The sequence below is a fragment of the Neolamprologus multifasciatus genome, chromosome 22, assembly GCF_963576455.1.
Source record: "Neolamprologus multifasciatus chromosome 22, fNeoMul1.2, whole genome shotgun sequence".
Classification (NCBI taxonomy): Eukaryota; Metazoa; Chordata; class Actinopteri; order Cichliformes; family Cichlidae; genus Neolamprologus; species Neolamprologus multifasciatus.
In genome coordinates, this window is record NC_140459.1 from 2053858 (window position 1) to 2069873 (window position 16016).

Sequence of the window (16016 nt, forward strand, 5' to 3'; positions counted from 1 at the left end):
GATGATCCCACGGATGAGGACCTGCAATCGAGGGATCAAAGCCCACATTTTTATTACTATTTACTTTATTTTCCTGTTATTTTACTGCACGTCTGGAGTCGGGACGTTCCCAGCGACTAATTTCTTGGTCGACTAAATGAGGAAAAAAGTTGGACTTCTACGAGTAGTCTAAACCTAACAAACACTGAGATATTTTAAAAAGTTACATTTGAGGACTGGAACGGTTCGCAGCCGAGTGTGAAGCAGCGGGAATGAGGATCAGCACCTCCAAATCTGAGGCCATGGTTCTCAGCCGGAAAAGGGTGGAGTGCCCACTCCGGGTCAGGGATGAGTTCCTGCCCCAAGTGGAGGAGTTCAAGTATCTCGGGGTGATGGGAGAAGTGAGCCAGAGATCGACAGACGGATTGGGGCTGCAGCTGCAGTAATGTGGACGCTGCACCGGTCCGTCGTGGTGAAGAGGGAGCTGAGTGTAAAAGCGAAGCTCTCAATTTACCGGTCGATCTACGTCCCTACCCTCACCTATGGCCACGAGCTGTGGGTAGTGACCGAAAGAACGAGATCGCGGATACAAGCGGCAGAAATGAGCTTCCTCCGAAGGGTGGCTGGCCTCTCCCTTAGAGATAGGGTGAGAAGTTCGGCCATCCGGGAGGGGCTCAGAGTAGAGCCGCTGCTGCTCCACATCGAAAGGAGGCAGCCGAGGTGGTTCGGGCATCTGACAAGGATGCCTCCTGGGCGCCTCCTGGGTGAGGTGTTCCGGGCATGTCCCACCGGGAGGAGGCCCCGGGGCAGACCCAGGACACGCTGGAGAGATTATATCTCTCGGCTGGCCTGGGAACGCCTTGGTGTTCCCCCGGATATGCTGGAGGAGGTGGCTGGGGAGAGGGAGGTCTGGGCCTCTTTGCTTAGGCTGCTGCCCCCGCGACCCGGCCCCGGATAAAGCGGATGAAGATGGATGGATGGATGGACTTTTTAATAGACTGCCAAAAACCATTAAAGACATTAATCTTCAGTAATGAATGGTACGTTAAATACTGAGGCAGCTCACGCCGTGCATTCAGAACTCCGAACAGACATCGCACCTCGAAGCGAAAGGTCAGCCACCGTTCAGAGAGAGCTCATTACCTCATCTCATCATTCTTTCGCCTTCAACTTAAACTAACTAACGGTAACAGGTTTAACGGAATGATCAGGCCTAGATTAACAGACTTATGCTGTTTTTCTATGACGATGTCAGGACTGCAGCGCCACCTGGTGGCAGTGAGCTGCATAGCATCTAGGATCGGCTCTGGGCATCAATTAAAATGCTAACAGGGATAAACGACGCGTCCAGCACTGATGATTAGAAACGATTGGTTGAGTAGTTGCAAACATCTGGCTTCAGTTTGTAGTTTACATAGGGCTGCACGATTTTGCATAAAATGAGAATCACGATTTCTTTGCTTAGAATTGAGATCACGATTCTCTCACAATTTTCTTTCCCAGTATAAATATTTATTGCACTTATTAACTGCACATCAACTTCGTAACAGTTGAGACTGAACATAAAAACAATAAATAAACATAAAAACAACAAATGTCTCACGTTTTGTCGTTGCCGCAAAATGTTGTACTGCTTGAACTTCCGTCTCCACCGTTGCTCGACACTGCGTGTATAGAGCAGGTAGTGCAACAATAGAAAAATAGTTGCGGGACGGCACTGTGTAACGTTTGTCTAGGGTGTTGATCATTTTCCTAAATCCCTCGTTTTGCACAGTGTTGATGGAGCCATATCTTTGGTCAGGTGATAAGTGATAGCCTCCGTAATTTCTTTGTGCCTGCGGGAGTTCGACGGGTATAGGGAAGCGCTGTATAAGGTTCCCGTTATTGATGTTTGGGTGGTTGACCGGGACGGATTTTCTCCTGTCACTTTCTCGTCATCCCTGACGTGCTCGCCGTTGCTAATTTTAGCAGCCAGCTTCTGTATCACGTGGTATAAGCTCCGCCCTCGTCATTTGTTGAGCAGGAAGAGTGAGCGCTTGTTTTCATGCAGATTACGTCCCGGATCAAAATGCGGTACAATCGTTGTCTTTTTTCTTTTCTTTTTTTTAAATCGTTGTCATTTGGAAATGAGATAAGTACATAAGTATGAATCGAGATCGCGATTTTCTAACGATTAATCGTGCAGCTCTAGTTTACACCTTCAGATTCTTAACTTCATCGTCTCATAACACTAACCTTAAAGTGTGGAGAAACTATGAAAGTGGGTTTGAATTCACGATCTGTTTAAATGTTCTCGTGTCTGTGTGGGTTCTCTCCAGGTTCCCTCCAAAGTCCAAACACATGCAGTTTTGAGGTTCGATCTATTGGTCTAAATTGTCCACAGGTGTGTCTCTCTGTGTGAGCCTGCTGACAGGCTGACCTGTCCTGGGTGTGCCCCGCCCTCTACCCTATGGTAGCTGGGCTAGGCTCCAGCCCCCCTGAACGGAGGAGAAGGGATGTGAATATTTTTCATGTGTGAGTGAGAATGATTATTTCACAACTTGGGAGAACAAAAAACAAAATCCTCCCCAAAACGCCATGTTCTGTTTGCATAGGGTTAGGGTCGTCACCAACTATGACCTCACAGGGTTAGCCGCCATCAGAGGCCACGAAAACAAAAACAGTGAGCGCGCGAGCTATTACCAACATGATCATAATTATGTTTTTTACCATTATTGAGCAACTCAGACTGAGCGAAATGCAACATAAACTCTGGCTGAAAACACAGAAGCACACAGGCAGGTCTAAACCCTGTGAGCCAATCAAGTGTCACTGACACGAGCAAGGGCGCTCAGGTACACTGACCTTTCCTTGCACTGCTTTCTTTAAACGTGTAGACACTCTGTGGTTAAAGACAAAAAAGTATTTTTAGGAACCGTTTAATTCCACAAAATCCAAACATCCAGCTTAATGAGTCTTTTCCAGTTGACACTTCTGACATTTGCCAGACGGAAAGATAAATCAATCACCGAAACCCGACTCTACGGCAGGACTCCGGACTTCAGAGACACGCCTCCTCTCCAAACCCCCCCCCACACACACACACTCCTTTCTTTTGTAATAAAGCATCAGTTAATAAGAGATGGATTCTTGTTGGCCGAGCCGGTTGGAGACTGAGGAAGACGCTCTGGCTGCCAAATCAGTGTTTTCACAGCCTGAATCACAGCTTACCACGGATACTGGCCCAGGGAGGAGCGTGCACGCACACACACACACACACACACACACACACTACACTGGATACTGCAGGAGTGATACATACAGAAACAACCCTCAGATATAAGGAAGCCGTCCTCTTAGAAAGCGTCTACTGTGAAGCATCGACCTTCACCTCTGTACCCAACCTCAGCTGAATCTAACCCACTGGACACTTCGTCTCAGAGTTGGGAGACCTCATAGACGCACACATACACCAGTCTGGACTTGCTTACATCCTGTCGCTGGCTCACGCGTCCCCACATATGTCGATTTGTTAAATTACCCTTATGCCCACGGGTAACCTGACAGGTTATGTGTGAGTGAAAGTGAGCCTGATCAGCCTTTAACAACAAAGAAAGTGAGAAGCACGCTTTTGACACACTGCGAGGTCGAGCACGCCGTGACCGCCCGGTCAAGCTTGTTGGCTTTGGATGGTGAAAATATCTGCCCGTGTTTAGGCTGCGTTTGGTCACGGTTCAAGCGCAGGAACACGAGTTATTCGATTCTCGTGTGGGTTTAGAAAAGGCTCGTCATTCGGGTTAAATGACACCTCTTCAGCGCAGTAACCAGTGCGCTTAAACGTGACATCGCAGGCTCTCCTGCCGTCATTAACATGCGCCGAGTTACGGCTGCGACACAGACGCCAAAGGTCACTTTGCTGCTTCGACAAAGCGCAGTATTGGACGCCACAGTCGCCCCTTAAAACGGGCGATCTGAAGTTGGGAGGCGCGGCTGAAACGTCCTCGCTGCGATTACCTTGAGCTGAAATTGCTGCATGCGAACACGCAGAGGTGTGCGCTGAAACTCAGACAGGACACACAAAAGCACACAAACGCAGACAGTCACCTGCATTTGTGTCTCCTCTCCCCGCTCTGTGCCGTCTCACACACACACACACACACACACACACGCACACACACACACACACACACTAAACTGTTCACATTGAGTGGAGAAGAACAACAGTCGCCATCAGAAGGCCTTCTTCTAGGAGCGAAATATCTCCCTCTCTCTCTCTCCCTTGCTCTCTCAGTCTCCGGCTACCTCTCTCGCCCTCTCTCTCTCTTTCTCCCCCTCTCAATCACTCCTCCGGTGCAGTTTGGGCTGTTTCCATGGCAACTCGCCGAGTCCCATGGTCGCTGGAGGGAGAGAGCGCTACCCCGCTCGTCCTGCCCAAAAAAAAAAAAAAGGAAAAAAATCTGCTAAACACTCTTTCAAACTGTGGACTTCAATCTGTGTGTGTGTGTGTGTGTGTGTGTGTGTGTGTTTCCCAAATGACTGGAGTGGCCACACAAAAAAAGAAAAACACCAATTTCGGCGTGCGTCTGTCTGAGCCTTTGTCTTTGTGAGACAGAAACAGATTCCTCTGAGCCGCCATCACCGTTATAGATTATAGATTATAGATCCGCACACCCTGGCGTGCTTTCGCCACACACGTTATCGTCATTATCGACAGCCGAGCTGATCTAATTCACTTTGATCGATCATCAGAATATGAAGCGATCGTATCTGCGTTATTAGAGGAGCCGCTCTGACTCGCATGAAGATCTGGCTCTAATTTCACGTTCACGTGTGAATTTGTTTTGTCATCGCCGCTCCGTGTTTCTCTTCGGGGCCCCCGTGACGGTTTCACACCCCGACAACGAGAAGATTCTGGATTTCTTCTCGAAGCGTGCAGATAAATATATTTATCAGGGGGGGAAAAGACGGCCAAAGGCAACGCAATTAAAGAAAATCAAAACTGCGGATCAGGCGCCTCCATAACGGACACGATTTCACACATAATGATCAATATTAAAATGTTAATGAGCACCCGTTACTGTGTCACACACGTCTCTAAAACACGCCGGCATTTTTGTGTTCTCACTCCACGAAGGCACAAGAAAGAAATAAGGACTGTGAGCGATTTCATTTTTATTCATTCATTCATTCGTTCATTCAACAGGCAGCCTGGGAGGAGGAGGAGGAAGAGGGGTGAAGAAAATGAAGAGGGCGGGAGGAAGGAGATGGAGGAGAGAGATGAAAAAAGGGGGGAAGAGAGAGGAGGATGAGGACGAGGGGGGGAATGAAGCTGAAGATTAGGAGAGAGGGAGGAGAAAGGGGAAGAAAAAAGAAAGTGAGGAGGAGGAGGAGGATTGAAATGATAAACAGGAAGAAGGTGTGAAAATGGAAAAGGAGGAAAAATGGAGTAAAGGTGGAGCAGAAACAGACTAAACGCAGAAGGTGAGAAGATTTTAGGAAATGAGAAGCAGCAGAAATGAAAAAGAGGAAAACATGGAAGATGAAGGATCCGAGGGACGCGAAGGAGAACTGGAGAGGAAGAGGAGGCCATGACGAGAAGCTCCTCACTTTCCTCCCGCCTTTGTCTCATCATCTTCAGCCATTTACCTCCCCCCCCCCCCCTCCCTCTTTGATTCCTTTTTCAAAAGCCTACCAAACTCCCGCGTCCTCCCGCAGCGTCTGTTTGTTTGTACATCAATAATTTCTGGTGACAAACGGCGGCCTTTTCATCGCTCACATGCCAACCTGAAGCCTGACACACTCACTTTCTTATTTCTCTTCATTTTCGCGTCTCCCTTCCTTTCCCTTTGTGGAGCGAGCGGTCGCGTCGACAGGTAGATGTCAGGCTTTCTTTTTCTGTTGTCTGTCGAGATAAATATTCCTCCTCCTCACAAAAAAATATCAGACAAAGAATAATAAAAAATTAAATAAATAAAAAAATACCTGGACTGCTTCGTGGAAAATTAAAGCAGTAACTTTTTTTTAATTAGAAATAAAATGTTGGTTTGCCAAAAGCTGAAGGTGTCTGAGCCAGGTCATGTGACCGATGCTGTAGCTTTCTTTGGACGTCAGCGGGAACACACTGTCCAAGGACAAAAGCAAAGTGTGTGCAGTGTGTCTGTGGCAGCTTTGGTGTCACTGTGGCTGAACGCGGCGCCAGCACAAACGCTAACTAAAGGAGCCTCGAGTCACGACTGGCCCGTCCATCAGCCCCAACCTCCTCGCTCACTACAGGCTTTCATCTCTGAATTCATTCTGACTGTTAGTGGGTTCGGGTTATATCTGACCCTAACGCTACCCCTACCTGACAGCGAACGGTGTTTTAACCACATCATCTCTGGGACCACCATCGTTGTAGGTCCACAAAGTTCACGTTTACCCAGTTTGGTGCAGATTCTGACCCCTCACCCCCTTCCAAAGGTCACGGCTGAAGGTGATCCCCCGACTTTGGGAGAGCACGTTTCATCAGAGTCTGCGTCCTGTCAAGGGGGCGTGTCTAAACGGCCTTCATTTCATTTACTTTCAGACCTCACTCTCACTGGTGTAGCGACCGGTTAGCGACAGTCTGGTAACCATCAGTCGTTAGGAATAAATGATTATTAACTGACTGGTCGCATGCATTACCCAATCAGTTGGTGATTGGTTGATTGTTGTTGTCGTCAGGTAAAAATGGTTGCAAGCATGTACACAAAGCTCGACCAAGGACCAAGGTCGCCCCCGACGTGTTTGCAAACGCTCTGAAACAGCTCGTCAACCGATAGCGAAACCGTGACGAGTGCAACACGCAGTGGAGTCTGTTTGCGTTGCTCAACAGCACAGCTCAGTGTTAGCTAGTTGACACAAGTCTGCAGTCCCGAGAAGGTTTTTTTGTTTGTTTGTTTGTTTGTTTTTACCAGAGACAGCCACCATTTCCATACTGGTTGGGGACATTTTTCCCTAGCAACCCATCTCCATGCCTGTGTGACTGAGGATTGGATTTAATTTGGTAAAATATAACGATGTACATGCTTTAAGAGGTTGCGCAGACTAAATCCTGTGCAGTCATTAAATATATATCAGTGATATCACACTTCTACATTCATATAGATGAGTTCAAGCTCAAAACATCCTCTAAACGTTCATCTCTTTCAGACCTTTAGTGGAAGTTTGTGAAATTTTCCCATGCAGCCCTACACAGAGTTTATGCTACTTTGCTAACCTTAGCTTGCTTGCTAAGTGTATTGGGAAAACTTTATGAAATATTAAACAGGTAATACAAAGGGAATTAAACTTTATCGTAAAAGCACTACAAACAAATGTTTACTAATTTTTATTAATTGTATCCTTTATGTTTTTAATTAGTCTATAAACAAAATAATAGTTTATATCAGAGCCGCTAGTAGCCCAGACACTTTAGCATTATTTGGCTAAGTTTGGTCCATTTTCGGCATCGTCTACCTGGCATACGTCTGTGACCATCAGAGACTCTCAATTAGGGCTAGGCGATATGGCCTAAAACCCATATCGCGGTATAATTTGAAGCATGTGCGGTAACGATATATTCTTTTCTTCTGTATAACATATTTTACACACTATAAAGGCACACTTAAAATCCTTTAATTTTCTCAAAAATTGACAGTGTGCTTTATGTTTGAATTCTGGTTGTGCTCACTGACCTCGAACCGATTTTATGTGGTACACGGCGCGCAGAAACCTGTCAAAACTGTTTTAGTATGACTTTGGTAAGCTATGAAGGCGCACTGCTTGATGGATTGTTGGAGCATTACGGCTGCCGTAGTCAGGAGCCTCGCGGAGTAATATGGGTCCTAAACCCCGTCGACTTCAGGTCCCAAAGTCAAACAAACACTGTGGCATCACTGAGAGTTAAAAACTGTCTAAATTCTTTCATCTTTGATAAAATGATCAGTGTTGCTGCTTTACCAGGTGTAACAATTAAGTTTAACATCCAGGCATCCATGAAGACAGAATTTATTACATTGAACGGAGTTAGAAGTTAGCAGGAAGTTAGCGGAAGTTAGCTCGCTAGTTTTGTTAGTTACCAAAACATGATATAGCATGTTCTGACTGAGAGATTTCTGAAAAATTCAAACGTACAGCTCTGCTGTCACTTCCAACATAAATGAAGACAGAAAAATAAACAGCAGTGATGTTTGTAGGGTTACTAAAGTTGGACTAGCTGGTATATAATGATGTGCTATGTGATTGCTAGCGACACAGCTATGTTAGCATAACATTAGCACAGTGAAGCTGGAGGATGAACGCTAACTTTTTTCCACTCGATAAAAGTTAACGTGAGGGTTCCTGATGGTTAGAGACAAATGCAGTCGCATGGCAGGATGCTGTAAACGGACCAAACTTCAGTCAGGAGAACATCTGAGATAATCCATCCACAATACGAGGTTAGTCATTAATATACTGCAACAACATGGGAATAGAGCAGCTGCGAGAGAATTCAGCATTAATGAATCAATGGTAGGGAAGTGGAGGAGGCACAGGTTTTGGCTTTCTCCATATTCCAAAAGTGCTTCGTCTCTTTGCTATGACTGCCGCCCAGCATAATTTGCAGATGATGTTGTTTGCAGCCGCTGCAATGCTTTCAACCAAAACAGGCGCAGCTTGATGACATCATCAACCTGCGCTATTGCAGTAGAGCAGTATAGTCAAAATCAATACCGTTGGCCAGTTTGTCCCTCATCCTCCATCTGCTCTCTGCTAATGTATTTATATTAGCCTAACCACAGCTCTGTAGCTAGCTGCCAGGCTAACTAACAACTCTCCTAACCCTCTGAACCTCTCTTCTACAACCAACCTGGTAACAGTTTTTTTTTAAACAATATTGAAGTCATGATATATCATCTTTAGTTAAATACTAGCAAGCTAACTGCCTGCTGCTAACTGCTTTCACAGATGTTATTGTGACATCCGGGAGGACAGCCACACCGGTGCTGAGAAAATACGAATTCTTCTTTGATTTTGGAAGAAACGTTTGGACCAGGAAATGGTTAATCAGACACAATCAGACCTAAAACGTGGACACAGTCCATCTTGCATATACAGTCTATGCTTTCATGCCACGTGTTTGCTGGGAAGCTGGCAGCGCCGCTAATCTCGGTTTAAAAGTGCCCATACGCAGCACGGCTTTAGTTGCACCGCAGATCAAATCATATTAAAAATAGCTCTGTACCTCTGAGGTTACACGCAGTAAATACATCAGCTGAGAGTCTGAAGATGTTTCAGGTGACGTGTTTCTCGTGTGGCTGCAGTGCGAGCGACTGCGGACGCTGTAATGGTAAAGAAAACAAGTGACATCCATTCAACCTCACCCCCACCAAATATCTGACACACATGCACACACGCACACACAGATTCGGCAGCCAACCAGAGAAAATAGTTTGGCTGCACATCCTGTACTGCTTGTTTAAGCTCCACACTGAGAAACACCAAACTCCCTCTCTCTCTCTCGCTCCGTTTCTTTGTCTCACTGTCTCTTTTTCACCCTATTTTGTTCTCTTTGTCCTTCTTTCTTTCACACACTTTACTTTCTCTCTCTCACACACACACACACACACACACACACACACACACACACACACACACACAGATCTCCATGTGGACAAAGCCTTCATTCAGAGGAGGTTTTGGTCAAGCGGCTCGGCCTGCTGGTGAAACTGAGGCGCTGATCCAGATCTGACCGACTGATTACAACATTTTCAGGATTTGTTTTGGGGTTTTTTTTTAAGCATGGCCTAAATTAGGTGTTAAACTGGCTGACTGTTTTCTCCGTGTTTGGCTGACTTGTTTTAAAACTGTTTTTTTTGGTCATGATGTTTGGTGTGACTCACTGATCGTCCGTTTTTAAATATGACATTTAAATGGCAGGTTTAAGGTAAGAATGGGCGGAGTCACTGATCTAATTAACGGTTTCACACATGACTGAACCACGCTAAGGTTTAGGTCACCGCTCTCCCACCTGATAATCCTGTTTTCTAAGTCGGTTAGACGTTATCTTCCTCGTCACCCGATCTGTGTTGACAGATTTTCAGTTGGCAGATGTATATTTGGAAAATCTTTATCTGTATGAATCGTTTGTTTTTCTTTTACTATCTTTTTAATCAGGGAAATTAAAAACGAACTACTCTCTGACTGAAAGCCGTCTTTATGTCATATTCAGAAAAGCGTTGCAACGAGCACCAAACCGCAGACAGTTCACACATATTGCCAATTTCCAACCTTTATCCCCATTTCGGCTTTTATAAAGCCAATAAAAGATTAAAATGGCAGTTTTCTGGCTTTGAACTGTTTCTAGGCAGAGTTTTCAAACACACGTGGATGATTTGTTGAGTTTACTGACTGATTTGAAAACCAGCAGTGGATTTTCTCCGGTAAGAAGATTGACGGGCAGATATTAGCGTTTGTTTTTTTAACTTTATCTGCCTGCTTCTTTCACTGCACGGCTGGCTGATTTCTCTGCTGGTTCCTCGTTTCTTTTCCACTTTTTCCAGTCCTTTCATTTTTGGTTTGGCTGACTTTGATGTCTGACTGGTTTATAAGATTTCACGGCGGCTCGTCTCCGTCTGGCAGACCAATATTCAGACTGATGTAGCTAATTGTTAGAATAAAACGGCTTCCTTTGTGCCTTGTTTACCATCCCCGTGAGCGGTTTGAGGCCTGACCGAGTCTTCAGATGACCGACAACGCGCTGCCTCTGGTACGGAGCGGCGGACTCTCTCGCCCATCGAAGGCATTCTGGGGTCTGACTTCAGGCTGGGCTCCAATTTTAGACTTGTTATTAAAGATGACCAGCCCCTCAGCTGTGCACCTCCACTTCTGTAAACTCGGTGGCCTCTTAGGTTCCTGCCGAAAACTCATCCGATGGTATCGGTTCCAAACTATTGCAGATTATTTGATTCTATCAGCCATACTGGTCTGTCCTCTTTATGGCAGCGCAGTGGTGCAGGGACTGACAACCAGCAGGTCCCGGGTTTGAGTCCTCCAACAGGCTGCGGTCTCTCTGTGAGGAGCTGGCGTGTGCATATGAGGTTAACCTGTCTGTAGGTGCGCGTGTGGATGGGCGTCTGTCTCTCGGGGTTAGCCATGCGATGGCCTGGCGACCTGCCCGGCCTCTAACCCACCGCTCGCCCTATGGCAGCTGGGATGGGCTCCAGTCGCCCTGAATGGATGCTTTTGTTTTATTTTAATTAGATCTGACCTCACTTGCTTTTAATTTGTCATTAATAAAGCACATGTGGAATTTGTTGTCAAAGGCGATACAGATAAATGCAGTTGTTGTTCTCACACGTGGACGCATGAAGCAGCGTTTTGTCTGTTTTGATGAATAATTTGAGGTTTAATTGTATTTGAATTTCACTCCCAGGGTTAGGAATAGATAGAATAGAATAGAATTCAACTTTATTGTCATTGGACATGTCAAAGGTACAGGGCAACGAAATGCAGTTTGCATCCATCCAGAAGTGCTTTAGCCATCCGTTTCCGGATCAGCTGAGGGGTTTTTAACTGACGGCTGATTCTGAGTAAAATCAGGACATTTTTGTTCATGTTTATTGTGTTGAGCTCCAGTCTGGTTATTTTGGGTTTCCTGGATTTTCAGCTTTAGTGACTGATGATGTTTTTGATTGTCGTGTTTATTTTCCCAACTTTTCTCCTCTCTGATAACCGGAGCTCAGGTTCGACCGGCTGTTTTTCCGCTCTGGTTTCAATCCAACTCTGAGCCACCCGAATCGGACAAACCAGTCATGAGCGTGTTGACGGTTTCTGGAGTTTCCTGTCTGTGACAGACTGCTCCTCGATCTTACCGCCTCGTTCGTGTGTCTGTGATTAAAGTTGGGGGAACTATATGACGCTCGCTGTCGGACTGGTAACTGATGCAAGCCGTGGGTAAGTGCGCGCACGCGTGTACGTACAGCTTCGCCGCATGATGCAATCATCTGTGTGCGTCTATAGATCGTTTTCACGCATACATACAGCAGCGTGTGTGTCTGTGTGTGCATGTGCAGTATGATGCAATAATCATGCAGAGCAGCCAGCAGAAATCAGCTACGTACTCCAATAAACAGATATCCTGGCACGGGGGATGTGTGTGTGTGGGAGAGGGAGTACTGTACTACTGCAAATGTGTGTACTGTTGGTGCGTGAGCGAGTGTGTAAACAAGTGTGAAAGACAAAGACAGTGTGTGTGACTGAGTACTATTACACATGCAAAAAGGAAAGATTTGTAGCAGGAGGCTTGTTAGAGCAGCAGGGGAGACGAATGCATGCATTTGTATGCGTGTGTGTGCACGTGTGTGCGCACGTGTGTGTGCGTCGACCAGCTGGTGTTCCACATGTGGACATGTCCTACAGAGCCAGGGACTCCAGCAGAGAGACCAACTCCTACAGTGGATCGACGCCCAGGGAGCGTGTGTGTATGTTGGCAACGTGTACGTGTGTGTGTGAGTTTGTAACGGGCCTGCCAGTTGGTGGGTGTGTTATGAATGTGTTAAGTATGTATGAGTCAGTGTCTTTGTATATGTGTTTTTTCATCCACTCACTATCAATGCAGTGAATCAGAGTTGGAGTAGAATTAACTGTGGACACGAATCAGCGTCGACACCGTAAACTGAAGTTATCAATAACATCCATGTTCAGGATGGTCTCAGTGTTGGGGGGCAGTTCATCAATAAACCGTCACGGCGCGATTTAATATCAGCAAACGGAGGCCGGCTGCACAGCAAGGACTAGGGATGGGTATCGTTTAGGTTTTATCCGATACCGGTGCCAAACCGGTACTTTTGAAACGGTGCCGGTGCTTTAAGAATGGAGAACACAAAATTGGTCCAAAAACCTCTCATGTTCAGCTGTTTTTTTGTAAAAAGATAACAATGTTAGCCTTTTCTGCAGCTATGGGGCATATATGGTATCACTCTTGGCTGGAAGCAGCTTAAACAATGGAAAAAACAGAAACTTGGTCCAAAAACCTCTCATGTTTAACTGTTTTTTTGTAAAAAGATAACAATGTTAGCCTTTTCTGCAGCTATGGGGCATATATGGTATCACTCTTGGCTGGAAGCAGCTTAAACAATGGAAAAAACACAAACTTTGTCCAAAAACCTCTCATGTTTAACTGTTTCCCACTTTTTCTTTGGTCATTTTAGCCTTTTTGTCCAGGGTGAAGGGAGTATCTGCCATCAAACAAGAAGACAGCCGCATGTAGCTATGATGATGTTTGCTAGTTCACCTTACATGCATTAATGTAATAACGTGCTCTAAAAGAACGTACGTACCTGGGCCCGCCTACTATCCTCGGAAACGTAAAATGATTGGCTAGAATTCAAAGTGTATCACAGCTCGGGAAAAATAAAGCACCAAAATGTGCGCTGCTTTTCGGTCTGGTTACTACCGTTTATGTCAGAACCGATACCGGTTATATAGATACCGGTACCCATCCCTAGCGAGGACGCTGTGCAGCAGGTAAACAGGATCAGCCGCAGAGCCCGACTCCAGCAGCCCACACAGTCAGCATCAGTGTGATCACAATATGATATATAATCAATAAGAGAAATAAATATGTGTTAATATGGCCACATATAGAGTGAGTCACAGACACTGTGTGCAGGGTTAGTGTCAATATTAACAGCACATCGTGAACATTTAACTGTCCGTCAGTAACATGAAGGTGACGAGTGTGAACACTGCGCACACTCCTGCACTGCATCTGCTGTAGTATTGCAGTACTTCATGCATGAACCAGAGTATTTGTTGTGTAGTATCTGTTATCACGGAGCTGTGGCGCCAACCAATATGCTGCTTAATATTGGCTGCTTGCAAGGTCGGATATTTACCGTGTGTGTGTGTGTGTGTGTGTGTGTGTGTCTAGAGGCAGTGCAGTGGAGGGAAGCTAATCCAGTAAAGTAACAGAGAACTGACAGAGTCAGAGGTCATTATCATTCACACACCGCCGACCAACACACACTCGCACACGATCCATGCACGATGCTTAATCTGCAACACATCCCCCCACACACACTCACACACACTCACACGCACGTATCAGATTCTGTTACACTGACACAAACACACACACACACTCTTTTGTCTTGCTATTCATGTTGCCGTTTCTTTTCTTGTTGCTTCTTTCTTTCTCGTTTACACACATGTGAGGCATAAAAAAAACACTTGTTCGCCAATTCCACCCCCCCACCCCCGCCCATCTCAACCAAACCAAACCTACAACAACCCACCCACAAACTCAACCACACACACACACACACACACACACACACCAGATGGGTCTTAATCTCCTGTTGCCATAAACAAACACAAACCATTCGAAGAAGCAGACAGAGAGACCACTGTGTGTCGGTGTAACTTCTTGTTGTCTAACATCCTGTTAATTCCTGCAACGCCGTCAAACAAAAGTCCTCCGAGTCCCACGCACGCACACACAAACACACACAAACGCACAGGCGCTGGCCTTAGACAGAGACGAGCAGAAAACAAGCTAATGCAGCACAGATGTAGGCTTGATCGCAGGCCTTTGGGTTCCACGCAGCGCTGTAGTAAATATCAGATATCTGTCAGTGTGGTCAATCTCCTCCCAACACAAAGCAGGCAGGAAAAACCTCACAGGCTCCTCAGTCGGGACCGATTCAAGCTTTTGAGTCACGCTTTCTGGAAACCACTTGTCGCCCTGGTAGCTGTTCGCTCAGTCCAACAGTTCAGTTTCAGCAACTGCAGCAAAAGGCTCTAAAACCCAGAGCCCTGACGTTCCAGCCCTCGCCAACGTAGCATCTGCTCGGTTAGCGTTTGTAACTCGGCGGCTTCTTCAGCTGCTGTTTCTGAAACATTAAACATCCCAGAGACAACAGCCAAGGTCATCGGGCTTTTATGTCCATGCACGCCTCCAAGATAATCAACCCTTCCTGCCAGAGTCACACATGAATAACTTCTGTCCAACCTTTAACAAGTATCAAATGTAAACTGTCTGAAATGGTCTTTTGTTCTTTTAAATAAGAGAACAGAAACAGATCAGCTTCATCGAGCAACCACCTCCCCTGTGATGTGGCGTCCCCCTCTAAGGCGATGGTTCTTCCTCCGTGGGCTTTAGCGGTCCAGGTTGGGGAGGACATCTTCTCCTTCACGCTCACCTCGCTCTTCACTGAGCATGAAGGAGAAGCTGTTGATCTGGTGGTTGATTTATGTTCCTGGCATCATCTACGGCCATGAGCTGTGGGCAGCGACCAGAAGAATACGGTCAGAGTTTACATTTATCAAATTTGGGACCGCCCACTTTGCGTCACTAATGGTTATTTCTTCTGTTGTTGCTAACTGGTTGAATTTCATTGATATTTAACAGTCTTAAGCAGACAGGTCCATGCTGGTCGCGTCTTCTTTTTCGAAACACAAACTCGGTAAAACTGCTGGTCATCCACATTGAAAGGAGGCACCCTGGGCCTGTCCAACAGGAGGACACCCTGAGGTTCCCATGCTGGAGAGGTGGCTTGGGAACACCTTGGTCCCCCTGGAAGAGCTTGAGGAGGTGCAGAGACAGAGGGAGGTCTGCTGCCACTGCAACCCTGACCGGGTTAATGAGTTGAGAAAGGAGGTTTCTGAGCTTACGGGCTGGTACCATCCAAAATTTCATGTTGGCTGTTAAGAAAACCCCGAACTGAGGGGCAGCCAATCAGATGAAAGCTAAAGCTAAAGCAGAGGCTGCCGCGACCAACCTGGACCAGCGTTACCAAAGGTTACCGAACAGGTCGAGTGCACCCACCGACCCAGGAGCAGCCTCTTTATGAAAGACATGCACCCTGCTCGGCTGCGAGTCTTCGCGCACCCTGCGAGTCTTCGCGCACCCCGCGAGTCTTCACGCACCCCGCGAATCTTCACGCACCCCGCGAGTCTTCACGCACCCCGCGACTCTTCACGCACCCCGCGACTCTTCACGCACCCCGCTCGGCCGCGACTCTTCACGCACCCCGCTCGGCCGCGACTCTTCACGCACCCCGCTCGGCCGCGACTCT

The 16016-nt window shown here is 46.6% G+C and overlaps 1 protein-coding gene across 6 annotated transcripts in view; it reads right to left on the reverse strand.

The window, feature by feature from the left end:
* LOC146492542 (zinc fingers and homeoboxes protein 2-like) overlaps positions 1 to 16016 on the reverse strand; it is a 144432-nt gene that overhangs the window by 68334 nt on the left and 60082 nt on the right. Inside the window, exon 3 of one of the 6 annotated variants that reach the window (XR_014872036.1) lies at positions 4895 to 15914. The exons of the other annotated variants lie outside the window; for them this stretch is intronic. The gene's annotated coding sequence lies outside the window, so the exon portion shown is untranslated. Of the gene's footprint in view, positions 1 to 4894; positions 15915 to 16016 lie in introns of those variants that run through there. 6 annotated transcript variants of the gene reach the window in all.